Source organism: Arvicanthis niloticus, chromosome 4 (genome assembly GCF_011762505.2).
Source record: "Arvicanthis niloticus isolate mArvNil1 chromosome 4, mArvNil1.pat.X, whole genome shotgun sequence".
NCBI lineage: Eukaryota > Metazoa > Chordata > Mammalia > Rodentia > Muridae > Arvicanthis > Arvicanthis niloticus.
In genome coordinates this window covers 301,065-311,732 of record NC_047661.1, presented here as the reverse complement: position 1 = coordinate 311,732, position 10,668 = coordinate 301,065, and the positions used below count along the sequence as shown (strand labels likewise).

Sequence of the window (10,668 nt, the reverse complement as noted above, 5' to 3'; positions counted from 1 at the left end):
GAAGGGCATCCAGGGAGATTAGAGCACAGAAGGACATCTAGAGAGAGGAGAGGAGAGAAGAGAAGGTCATCGAGAGAGAGGAGAGGACAGAAGGGCATCCAGAGAGAGGAGAGGACAAAAGGGTATCCAGAGAGAGGAGAGGACAGAAGGGCATCCACAGAGAGTAGATGACAGAAGGGCATCCAGAGAGAGGATAGAACAGAAGCTCATCTGTAGAGAGGACAGAACAGAAATGCATCCAGATAGAGGAGATAACAGAAGGGCATCCAGAGAGATGAGAAGCCAGAAAGGCACCCACAGAGAGGAGAGTACAGAAGGGCATCCAGAGAGAGGAGAGTAAAGAAGGGGATCCAGAGAGAGGAGAGAACAGAAGGGCATCCAGAAAGAAGATAATACAGAAGGGCATCTGGAGAGAAGAAAAAACAGAAGGGAATCCAGAGGAAGGAGAGAACGGAAGGGCATCCAGAGAAAAGAGAGGAGAGAAGGGCATCCAAAGAGAGGAGAGAACCAAGGGGCATTTAGAGAGAGGAAGAGACAGAAGGGCATCCGGAGAGAGGAAAGTACAAAAGGACATTCAGAAAGAGGAGATGACAGAAGGGCATCAAGAGTGATGAGAGAACAGAAGGGCATCCAGAGAAAGGAGTGGACAGAAGGGTATCCAGGGAGAGGAGAGAAAAAAAACCATCCAGAGAAAGGAGACGACAGAAGGGCATCCAGAGAGAGTAGAAGATAGAAGGGCATCCATAGAGAGGAGAGAACAGAAGGACATACAGATATAGGAGAGTACAGAAAGGTACCCAAAGAGAGAATATATATATGACAGAATGGCATCCTTAGAGAGTAGAGAACTATAGTGCATCCGGAGAATGGAGAGAACAGAAGGGCATACAGAGAGAGATGAAAGGACAGAATGGCATCCTGAGAGAGGAGAAAACAGAAGAGCATCCAGAGTAGGATAGAACAGAAGGGCATCAAGATAAAGGAGAAGACAGAAGGGCATCTAGAGAAAGGAGAGGACAGAAGGGCATCCAGAGCGAGTAGAAGACAGAAGAACATCCAGAGGGAAGAGGGAACAGAAGTGCATCCAGAGATAGGAGAGTACAGAAGGGCATACGGAGAGAAGACGAAGACACAATGGCATCCAGAGAGAGGAGAAAACAGAAGGGCATCAAAAGAGAGGTGAGAACAGAAGGGCATCTGAAGAGAGGAGAAAAATTAGGGCATGCGGAGAGAGGAGTGAGCAGAAGGGCATTCAGAGAGAGAGGGGAGAGGACAGAAGAACATCTTGAGGAGGAGAAAACAGAAGGGAACCCAGAGAGAGGAGAGAACAGAAGGGCATCTAGAGATAGTAGAAGATAGAAGGTCATCCAGTGAGAGGAGAGGACAGAAGATCATCCAGAGAGAGGAGAATACAGAAGGGCATCCAGAGAGAGGAGAGGACAGAAGGGCATCTGGAGAGAGGAGAAGACCAACAAGCATCCGGAGAGAGGAGATAACAGACAGGCACCAGAGAGAGGAGAGAACTGAAGGGCATCGAGAGAGAGGAGAGAACAAAAGAGCATCCAGAGAAAGGAGAGGAAAGAAGGGCATCTATAGAGAGGAGATAACAGAAGGGCATCCAGATAGAAGATGATAGAATGGCATCTGGAGAAAGGAGAGAACAGAAGGCCATCCAGAGTGAGGAGAAGACAGAAGGGCATACATAGAAAGGAGAGATCAGAATGGCATCCAGATAAAGAAAAAACAGAAGGGCATCCAGAGAGAGGAGAAGACAGAATGGCATCCAAAGAGAGGAGAGAAAAGAAGGGCATCCAGAAAGAGGACAAGACAGAAGGGAATCCAAAGAGAGGAGACGACAGAAAGGCATCCAACATGAGAAGACGACAGATGGGCATACTGAGAGAGGAGAGGACAGAAGGGCATCCAGAGAGAGGAGAGGACAGAAGGGCGTCAAGAGAGAGAACAGAAGAGCATCCAGAGAGAGGAGAGAACAGAAGGTCATCTGGAAAGAGGAGAAGACAGAAGGGCATCCAAAGAGAGAAGACGATAGAAGGGCATACTGAGAGAGGAGAGGACAGAAGAGCATCCAGAGAGAGGAGAGGACAGAAGGGCATCAAGATAGAGGTGAGAACAGAAGAGCAGCCAGAGAAAGGAGAGGACAAAAGAGCATCCGGAGAGAGGAGAAGACAGTACAGCATCCATAGAGGAGAGATAACTGAAAGGGATCCAGAGATATGAGAGGACAGAATGGCATCTGAAGAGGAGAGAGAACAGAGGGGCATCCAGAGAGAGGAAAAGACAGAAGGGCATCCAGAGAGAGGAGAGAACAGAAGGTTATCCAGTTAGAGGTGAGTACAAAACGGCACCCAGTGAGAGCAGAGGACAGAAGGGCATCCGGAGAGAGTAGAGAACTGTAGGGTATCTGGAGAGAGGAGAGAACAGAAGGGCATACAGAGAGAGAGATGAGAGCACAGAAGGGCATCCTGGGAATGGAGAAAACAGAAGGGCATCCAGAGAGAGGCCAGGACAGAAGGGCATCAAGAGAGAGGAGAGAACAGAAGGGCATAAAGAGAAAGGAGAGGACAGATGGGCATCCAGAGAGAGGAGAGTACAAAAAAGCATCCAGAGAGAGGAGAAAACAGATGGGCATTCAGAGAGAGGAGTGAACAGAAGGGCATCCAGAGATAGGAGAAGACAGGAAGGCATCCAGAGATAGGAGAGGACAGAAGGATATTCCAGACAGAGGACAGGACAGAAGGACATCAAGGGAGAAGAGAGAAGAGAAGGGCATCAAGAGAGGGGAGAGAACAGAAGGGCATCAAGAGAAAAAAGAGGACAGAAGAGTATCCAGAGAAAGGAGAGGACAGAAGAGAATACAGATAGAGGAGAGGACAGAAGGGCATCAGGGGAGAGGAGAGAACAGTACGGCATCCAGAGACTGGAGAAGACAGAATAACATCCAGAGAGACCAGAAAACAGAAGGGCATCAAACAAGAGGAGAGAACAGAAGGGCATTTTTATAGAGGAGAAGACAGAAGGGCATCCAGAGAGAGGAGAGGACAGAAGGGCATCCAGAGATTGTAGAAGACATAAGGTCATCCAGAGAGATTAGAGGACAGAAGATTATCCAGAAAGAGGAGAGAACAAAGAGCATCCAGAGAGAGGAGAGAACAGAAGAGTATCCAGAGAAATAGGAGGACAGAAGAGAATCCAGATAATGGAGAGAACAGAAGGGCATTCAGAGAGTGCAGAAGACAGATGAGCATCCTGAGAGAGGAGAGAACAGAAGGGCATCCAGAGAGAGGAGAGGACAGAAGGGCATCCAGATAGAGGAGAAATCAGAAGGTCATACAGAGAAAGGAGAGGACAGATGGTAATCCAGAGAGAGGAGAGGACAGAAGGGCATCCGGAGAGTTTAGAGAACAGTAGGGAATCCAGAGACAGGAGAGAACAGAAAGGCATCCAGAGAGATAGGAGAGGACAGAAAAGCATCCTGAGAGAGAAGAAAACAGATTGGCATCCACAGTGAGGAGAGAACAGAAGGGCATCAAGATAAAGGAGAAAACAAAAGGGCAACTAGAGAGAGGAGAGGACAGAAGGGCATCCAAACTGAGGACAGGACAGAAGGTCCTCAAGAGAGAGGAGAAAACAGAAGGGCATCAAGAGAGAGGAGGAAACAGGAGTGCATCAAGAGAAAGGAGAGGACAGAAGGGCATCCAGAGAGAGGAGAGAAAAGAAGGGTATTCAGATAGTAGAGAAGACAGAAGGTCATACAGAGAAAGGAGAGTACAGAAGGTCATCCAGAGAGAGGAGAGGATAGAAGGGCATCCAGAGTGTAGAGAACAGTGTGGCATCCGGAGAGAGGAGAGAAGAGAAGGGCAGAGAGAGAGAGAGAGAGAGAGAGAGAGAGAGAGAGAGAGAGAGAGAGAGAGAGAGAGAGAGAGAAGACAGAAGGGCATCCTGAGAGAGGAGAGAACAGAAGGGCATCCAGAGAAAAAACAGGACAGAAGGGCATCCGGAGAGATTAGAAGTCAGTAGGGCATCCATAGAGGGGAGATAACAGAAGGGGATCCAGAGATAGGAGAGGACAGAATGGCATCCGTAGAGGAGAGAGAACAGCAGGGCATCCAGAGAGAAGAGAAGACAGAAGGGCATCCAGAGAGAGGAGAGAACAGAAGGTTATCCAGTTAGAGGTGAGTACAAAATGTCACCCAGAGAGAGCAGAGTACAGAAGGGCATCTGGAGAGAGTAGAGAATTGTAGGGCATCCGGAGAGAGGAAAGAACTGAGGGGCATACAGAGAGAGAGATGAGAGGACAGAGGGGCATCCTGAGAGAGGAGAAAACAGAAGGGCATCCAGAGAGAGGACTGGACAGAAGGGCATCCACAGAGAGGAGAGTACCAAAAGGCATCCAGTGAGAGGAGAGAAGAGAAGGGCATCCATAAAGAGGAGAAGAAAGAAGGTCATCCGGAGAGAGGACAAGACCGAATGGAATCAAGAGAAAGGAGGAAAGAGAAGGGAATCCAGAGAGAGGAGAGAATAGAAGGGCATCGAGAGATAGTAGAAGACAGAAGATCATTCAGAGAGAGGAGAGGACAAAAGGGCATCTGGAGAGAGGAGAGAACAGTAGGGAATCCGGAGAGGGGAAAGAACAAAAGGGCATCCAGAGAGAGAGGAGAAGACCGAAGGGCATACTTAGAGAGGAAAAAATAGAAGGGCATCCAGAGAGAGGAGAGAACATAAGTACATCAAGATAAAGGAGAAGACAGAAGTTCATCCAGAGAGAGGAGAGGACAGAATGGCATCCGTAGAGAGGAGAGAACAGAAGGGCATCCAGAGAGAGGAGAAAACAGAAGGGCATCCATAGAGAGAATTGAACAGAAGGGCATCCAGAGAGACAGAGGAGAAAACAGAAGGGCATCCTGATAGAGGAGAGGACAGAAGGGCATCGAGAGAGAGAGGAGAAGACAGAAAGGCATCCAGAGAGAGGAGAGAACAAAAGGGCATCCATAGAGAGAAGACAGAAGGTCATCCAGAGAGAGGACAAGACTGAATGGCATCAAGAGAAAGGAGGAAACAGAAGGGAATCAAGAGAGCGGAGAGAATAGAAGGGCATCGAGAGATAGTAGAAGACAGAAGATCATCCTGAGAGTGGAGCAAACAGAAGAGATACTAGAGAGCAGAAAGGACAGAAGGGCATCCAGAGAGCAGAGAGTACAGAAGGGCATGCAGAGAGAGAAGAGGAAAGAAAATCATTCAGAGGGAAAAGAGAGAAGGGCCTTCAGAGAGAGGAGAGGAAAGAAGGGCATCCAGATAGAGGAGAGAATAGAAGGTCATCAAGAGAAAGGAAATGACAGAAGCACATCCGGAGAGAGGAGAGAATAGAAGGGTATCCAGATAGAGGAGAGTACAGAAGGGCATCAATACAGAGGAGAGAACAGAAGGGCATCCAGATAGAGGAGAATACAGAAGGGCACCCAGAGAGAGGAGAGGAAAGAAGGGCATAAGGAGAGAGTTAAGAACTGTTGGGCATCTGGAGACACTAGAGAACAGAAGGGCATCCAGAGAGAGATGAGAGGACCTAAGGGCATATTGAGAGGGGAGAAAACAAAAGGGCATCTAGGGAGAGGAAAGAATAGACTGGCATGAAGAGAAAGGAGAATACAGAAGGGAATCCAGAGAGAGGAGAGGACAGAAGGTCATCCGGAGTGAGTAGAAGACAGAACATCCAGGGAAAAGAGAGAATAGAATGGCATCCAGAGACAGGATAGTACAGAAGTACATCTGGAGAGAGGAGAAGACAGAATGGCATCAAGAGAGAGGAGAGAACAGAAGGGCATCCATAGAGAGGAGAAGAGAGAAGGGCATATGGAGCGAGGAGAATTCCGAATGGCATCAAGATAAAGGAGGAAACAGAAGAGCATCCAGAGAGAGGAGAGAACAGAAGGGCATGAAGAGAAAGGAGAATACAGAAGGAAATCCAGAGAGAGGAGAGGACAGAAGGGCATCCGGGGAGAAGAGAGGACAGAAGGGTATCCAGAGAGAGGAGAAAATAGAAGGGCATCTGTAGAAAGGACAAAACAGAAATGCATCCAGTTAGAGGAGATAAAAGAAGGCCATCCTGAGAAAGGGGAGAACAGAAGGGTATCCATAGAAAGAAGAAAAAAGAAGGGCATCCAGAGAGAGGAGAAGACAGAAGGACATCCTGAGAGAGGGGAAGAGACAGAAGGGCATCCAGAGAGAGGAAAGAACAGAAAGGCATCCAGAGAAAGGAGAGAATAGAAGAGCATCCAGAGAGAGGAGAGGGAGAAGGGAATTCAAAGAGACGAGAGAACAGAAGAGCATCCAGAGAGAGAAGAAAGATGGTCATCCAGAGAGAGAAGAGGACAGAAGGGCATCCAAAGAGAGGAGACTACAGAAGGGCAGCTTGAGAGAGAGGACAGAAGGGTATCCAGAGAGAGAAGAGAACAGAAGGGCATCCAGAGAGAGGAGAGAAGGGAAGGGTAATCAGAGATAGGAGATGAGAGAAGGGTATCCAATGAGAGGAGAAAACAGAAGGGAATCCAGAGGAAGGTGTGAACTGAAGGCCATCCAGAGAAAGGAGAGGACAGAAGGACATCCAGAGAGAGGAGAGAACCGAAGGACATTTAGAGGGAGGAAGAGACAGAAGGGCATCTGGAGAGAGGAAAGAACAGAAGAGCATCCAGAGAGAGGAGAGAACAGAAGGGCAGCCATAGAGAGGAAAAGACAGAAGGGCACACGGAGAGAGAAGAGGACAGAAGGGCATCCAAAGAGAGCAGACGACAGAAGGAAATCCTGAGAGAGGATAGGTCATAAGGGCATCCAGAGAGAGGAGAGGACAGAAGGGCATCAAGAGAGAAGAGAGAACAGAAGAGCAGCCAGAGAGAGGAGAGAACAGCATGGCATCCAGAGAGAGAAGAAGACAGAAGTGCATCCAGAGAGAGGAGTGGACAGAAGGGCATCTGGAGAGAAGAGAGAAGAGAGAAGAGAAGGACATCCAGAGAAAGGAGAGGATAGAAGGTGATACATAGACAGAAGAATACAGAAGGGCATATAGAAAGAGGAGAGGACAGAAGTTCATCCAGAGAGAGGAGATAACAGAAGGTCATCCTGAGTGAGGAAAGAACAGAAGGGCATCCAGAGGGAGGAGAATGCAGAAGGGCATCTGGAGAGAGGAACAAACAGTAGGGCATAAAGAAAGAGGAGAGAACAGAAGGGCATCTAGAGAGAGGAGAGGACAGAAGGGCATACAGAGAGAGGAGAGGACAGAAGGGCATCAAGAGAGAGGAAAAACAGAAGTGAATCCAGAGTGAGGAGAGAACTGAAGGGCATTCAAAGAAAGGATAGGACAGAAGGGCCTCCAGATAAAGGAGTGAACCGAAGGGCATTTAGAGAGAGGAAGAGACAGAAGGGCATCTGGAGAGAGGAAAGAACAGAACGGCATGCAGAGAGAGGAGAGAACAGAAGAGCATCCAGTTAGCCAAGAGGAAATAAGGGCATCCAAGAGAGGAGAGAACAGAAGGGCATCCAAAGAGAGGAGATGACATAAGGGAATCCTGAGAGATGAGAAGACAGAAGGACATACAGCGAGAGGAGAGGACAGAAGGGCATCCAGAGAGAAAAGAAAACAGAAGGAAATCCAGAGAGAGGAGAGGACAGAAAGGCATCCATAGAGATGAGAGAACAGAATGGCATCGGCAGATCAGAGAAAACAGAAGGGCACACAGAGAGAGGAGAAGACAGAAGGGCATCCAGAGATAGGAGAAGAGTGAAGGGCATCCAGAGAGAGGAGCAAACAGAAGGACATCCAGAGAGATTAGAAAACAGAATGGCATCCAGAGAGAGGAGAAGACAGAAGGGCATCAATAGAGAGGATAGTACAGAAGGGCATCCAGAGAGAGGAGAGAACAGAGGAGCATCCAGAGAGAGAGGATGACAAAAGGTCATCCAGAGAGAGGAGAATACAGATTGGCTTCCAGAGAGAGGAGAAAACAGAAGGGAATCCAGATAGAGGAGAGAACAGAATGACATCCAGAGAGAGGAGAAGACAGAAGGTCATCCAGAAAGAGGAGAGGACAGAAGGTCATCCAGAGTGAGGAGAAGCAGAAGGGCATCCAGAGAGAGGAGAGGACAGAAGGGCATCCAGTTAGAGGAAAGAACAGAAGGACCTCAAGAAAGAGGAGAGAGTAGAAGAGAACAAAAAGGGGAGAGTACTTAAGGGTATCCAGGTAGAAGAGAAGACAGAAGGGCATCCAGAGATAGGAGAGTACAGAAGGGCATCCAGAGAGAAGAGAAGACAGAAGGGCATCCAGAGAGCAGAGAGGGCAGAAGGGCATCCAGAGACAGGAGAAGACAGAAGGGCATACACAGAGAGAGGAGAGTACAGAAGGGCATACAGTGAGAAGAGAACTGGGGGAACTGGTGGAGGAAGCACCTATGTCCCCAAACCAGTCAGCTAGCCTGATGAAACAAACAATCTGGAAGGAGATGTGTCAACAACTTGGCATAGTAACGATGATGATGTGTACAGGGCACCTCCAATTGACCATTCCATCCTTCCCACTGCTCCATGGGCTGCTCAGGAACCCAATATCGACCGGAGCCATCTTCCCAATTCGCCACCCTACACTGCCTTCCTAGGGAATCTGCCCTATGATATGACAGAAGACTCTATTAAGGATTTCTTTAGAGGATTAAATATCAGCGCTGTGCGCTTACCACGCAAGCCCAGCAATCCAGACAGGCTGAAAGGCTTTGGCTATGCAGAGTTTGAGGACCTGGATTCTCTACTCAGTGCTTTTAGTCTCAATGAAGAGTCTCTAGGTAACAGGAGAATTCGAGTGGATGTTGCTGATCAAGCACAGGATAAAGACAGGGATGACCGTTCTTTTGGTAGAGATAGAAATCGGGATTCTGACAAAGCAGATACAGACTGGAGGGCCCGTCTTGCCACAGACAGATTTGATGACTACCCACCTAGAAGAGGCGATGATAGCTTTGGAGACAAGTATCGAGATCGTTATGATTCAGACCAATATTGGGATGGATATAGGGACAGATATTGGGACGGCCCAGGCAGAGAAATGGACTGATATGGGGGCTGGGATTGCTATGATGACCGAGGCAGCAGAGACTATGACCGAGGCTATGACTCCAGGATAGGCAGTGGCAGAAGAGCGTTTGGGAGTGGGTACCGGAGGGATGACGACTACAGAGGAGGTGGGGACCACTATGAGGACCGATATGACAGATGGGATGACCGGTCATGGAGCTCCAGGGATGAATACTCTTGGGAGGATTATAGGCGCGATGACAGAGGTCCCCCCCAAAGACCCAAACTGAATCTAAAGCCTCGGAGTACTCCTAAAGAAGATGATTCCTCTGCTAGCACCTTCTTCCAGACGAGCAGCTTCTATCTTTGGAGGGGCAAAGCCTGTTGACACAGCTGCTAGAGAAAGAGAAGTCGAGGAGCGGCTACAGAAGGAGCAGGAGAAGCTGCAGCGTCAGCTGGATGAGCCAAAACTAGACCGCCGGCCCCGGGAGAGACACCCAAGTTGGCGAAGTGAAGAAACTCAGGAAAGAGAACAGTCGAGGACAGGAAGTGAGTCATCGCAGACTGGGCCCTTGGCCACATCTGGCAGAAATACACGAAGGAGAGAGAGTGAGAAGTCTCTAGAAAATGAAACCCTCAATAAAGAAGAAGACTGTCACTCTCCAACCTCTAAGCCCCCTAAATCTGACCAACCGCTAAAGGTAATGCCAGCCTCTCCACCAAAGGAGAATGCGTGGGTGAAGCGAAGCTCTAACCCTCCTGCGCGATCTCAGAGCTCAGACACAGAGCAGCCTTCCCGACAAGTGGTGGAAGCAAAGTAGCTCCAACTCAGGCCTCTGATGAAAGACCATCAAGGAAAGATGAAAATAAAGTCGATGGGGTGAATGCCACAAAAGGCCAAACTGGGAGCTCCAGCCGTGGTCCTGGGGATGGAGGGGACAGAGACCACTGGAAGGAGTTGGATAGGAAGGATGGCAAAAAAGATCAAGACACCAGATCTGCGCCTGAGCCAAACAAACCTGAGGAGAACCCAGCCTCCAAGTTCAGTTCTGCAAGCAAATACGCTGCTCTGTCTGTGGACGGTGAGGATGAGGATGAGGGAGATGACTGCATTGAGTAGACCTCCACACCCTGTGCTTTCTCCTAGTCTCCACCCCCGGAACATTCAAGAGCAAATCAAACCTCTATCCAGACAAGACAAAATAAACTCACCATCTCCTGAAGACCTTTCTAAACTTTTTTTTAATGAAATGAAATTCTTTTGCATGCTGCTGCAGCCTTTTAAAGTATTGAAGAAACTGGAGAATCACCATTGTAGCCTAAGATGGCTACCACTTTGGGAAAGTTGTGGGTGTCTGATGATACCAAGCAGTTACCTGTGTGACTAGTGCCTGGGGCTCCATTCAGCAGAAATGTAGTGACAGAGAGGCAGTCATATCAGTTATGCAGTAGAGAAAGGTGCAAGGGAGAAGTGAGATTTCTATATTCTAATTCTTATCCTAAGGTGGCACCAGTGAATTCCCAAACATTACCTGAATAAATTTTCCATCCTTACTTAGAAAGGTAGCTCTCCTCTCTCAAGCTGTTTTAGTCTC

General features: G+C 48.6%; 1 pseudogene; it reads left to right on the top strand.

Moving 5' to 3' along the window:
- Positions 1–8,472: 8,472 nt before the first annotated feature.
- LOC117706772 (eukaryotic translation initiation factor 4B pseudogene) lies at positions 8,473–10,296 on the top strand (annotated as a pseudogene).
- Positions 10,297–10,668: the final 372 nt, after the last annotated feature.